Source organism: Colletes latitarsis, unplaced genomic scaffold (genome assembly GCF_051014445.1).
Source record: "Colletes latitarsis isolate SP2378_abdomen unplaced genomic scaffold, iyColLati1 scaffold0064, whole genome shotgun sequence".
NCBI lineage: Eukaryota > Metazoa > Arthropoda > Insecta > Hymenoptera > Colletidae > Colletes > Colletes latitarsis.
Genome location: NW_027488414.1, coordinates 27501 through 30000, shown reverse-complemented (window position 1 = coordinate 30000; position 2500 = coordinate 27501). Strand labels below are relative to the sequence as shown.

The 2500-nt window shown below is 47.8% G+C and overlaps 1 non-coding gene across 1 annotated transcript; it reads left to right on the top strand.

Moving 5' to 3' along the window:
- Positions 1-1138: 1138 nt before the first annotated feature.
- LOC143351059 (5.8S ribosomal RNA) lies at positions 1139-1293 on the top strand. Its single transcript, XR_013081448.1, has one exon. It is a non-coding gene; the product is annotated as a 5.8S ribosomal RNA (ribosomal RNA).
- Positions 1294-2500: the final 1207 nt, after the last annotated feature.

Below are 2500 nucleotides of genomic sequence, written 5' to 3'. Positions count from 1 at the left end.
GAATAATATACATACTCATGGCTAACTTGAGGCGAATAATCGCAAACGACGACGCGTCGATTTTGCGGCCATCGTTGCTCGCGCGACTAACGACGACCAGCCGAAACGGCTGTAGTTTATCGCATCGATTTCATCGAGCAACCGATGGACGCTGCCGCGTTCGTTCGTAAATGAATAATATACATACTCATGGCTAACTTGAGGCGAATAATCGCAAACGACGACGCGTCGATTTTGCGGCCATCGTTGCTCGCGCGACTAACGACGACCAGCCGAAACGGCTGTAGTTTATCGCATCGATTTCATCGAGCAACCGATGGACGCTGCCGCGTTCGTTCGTAAATGAATAATATACATACTCATGGCTAACTTGAGGCGAATAATCGCAAACGACGACGCGTCGATTTTGCGGCCATCGTTGCTCGCGCGACTAACGACGACCAGCCGAAACGGCTGTAGTTTATCGCATCGATTTCATCGAGCAACCGATGGACGCTGCCGCGTTCGTTCGTAAATGAATGTTATACATACTCATGGCTAACTTGAGGCGAATAATCGCAAACGACGACGCGTCGATTTTGCGGCCATCGTTGCTCGCGCGACTAACGACGACCAGCCGAGACGGCTGTAGTTTATCGCATCGATTTCATCGAGCAACCGATGGACGCTGCCGCGTTCGTTCGTAAATGAATAATATACATACTCATGGCTAACGTGAGGCGAATAATCGCAAACGACGACGCGTCGATTGTGCGGCCATCCGTTGCTCGCGCGACTAACGACGACCAGCCGAGAAGGCTGTAGTTTATCGCATCGATTTCATCGAGCAACCGATGGGCGCTGCCGCGTGCGTTCGCCCGATTGCGCGTGAAGTTACTGTTCGGAACCAAGAATATACGGGTGTATTATACCCGTTTGGTCGCAGCCACGCGCAAAGGCTTTTGAATGTACTGTACGCCCGGCCGTCGAACGATGGTTTTCCGTCATTCAGGAAACAAAAAGAAACTTTTGTCGTCGATATGGCGCGTTCAATCCTCCGTCGATACGCTGGTCGGAGGTGCGAACATCGAATATTTTTAAAGCAAAGAACAAGGAGCATTTTTAAATACAAAGAAAAAAATTGTAAATTGTATATGATTACCCTGAACGGTGGATCACTTGGCTCGTGGGTCGATGAAGAACGCAGCTAATTGCGCGTCAACGTGTGAACTGCAGGACACATGAACATCGACATTTCGAACGCACATTGCGGTCCACGGATAAAATTCCTGGACCACGCCTGGCTGAGGGTCGTTCACTTGTCCTAAAACTGCTTGCGTTGTTCTCAGATTCCCTAACCCCGCCGTCGTTTACCTCTCCTTTCGGGGAGATGGCGAAGAACGTTTCGGAGCCGGGTCGATGAAGAGAAAGGTATCAACGTACGAGCGAGAATTTGGGTATTTCGTTGGCGTTTGTCGCTGGACGTACGAAAAAGAATAAATATTATATATTATTGGCAAGTTTGCGCACCCCTTGCGTGGTGAGGCAGAGATCAGTCTGGACTCGCGCGAGTGTTTTACGGCGTCGTGCGTCGTGTTGTCTGGAGTATCATCACGACCGCCCGTTAAAGCACCGCTCCTACGATTTCTGACTTTGACGGCACTAAAAACCACCGTGGGGCGCAAATCGCGTTTCGTACAAATCTAATGATTACCGGCGCTCCCGACGTTGCCCGAAGTTAATAATTTATGCAAAGGAAAGAGAAAATAAAGCGTATACTAGTTTTGGAGCATAACAAAAAGGACACTGGAAAGAAATTTGATCAAACACTGATAATTATGATATGTAATATATGCCCTACCACGTGAAATTTGTGGTATCCGTCGGTCGTCGTCTTCCTCTCTGTTCGTTCGTACAGCCCCAGGGAAAAATGATAATTTATCAAACGAATCGGACGATCATCCTCTATGGAGAGGCTCGAACGAACACGACGAGAAGCGCGATACGAACGGAACCCAAAAGAAGGGATATACTCTGAGAAGTTGGTCGCCCCATGTCTCTCTTTGTTACGAATATGTATATCGATTGCGAGACCGCGCGTTTAGCCGGTCGTCCAGTCCACGAATGCTTTTCTTTCGAACTTACGGTGGACTTTGGTAGACTATCAAAGAATCAACGAAAATCGGATCGGGTAGTTCTATCATAGACACACACCGTGGTTCTTCTTTAATTTGAAAAGCGACGGAAGGACGTTAAAAGTAATCAGCCGGTTACGCCTAGCGAGCGTTTCGCATCGAACGAATGAAAAACTAAGACAGAAGGGAGACACTTTGGCGAGGCGCTAAAAACCCATCATTGATATCCTTTTCTCCGAGAAAGCAAAATGCTATTATATGCTATCGGAGGACGCGGAGAAGTAGGAGGTGGTGGTCGATTCCATATATACACCAGGTTCTTGTTGCTCCGATTCGTTACGGTGTACGATTTGTTTTTCTTTTTTTTTTTTTTTTCAACTAACAAG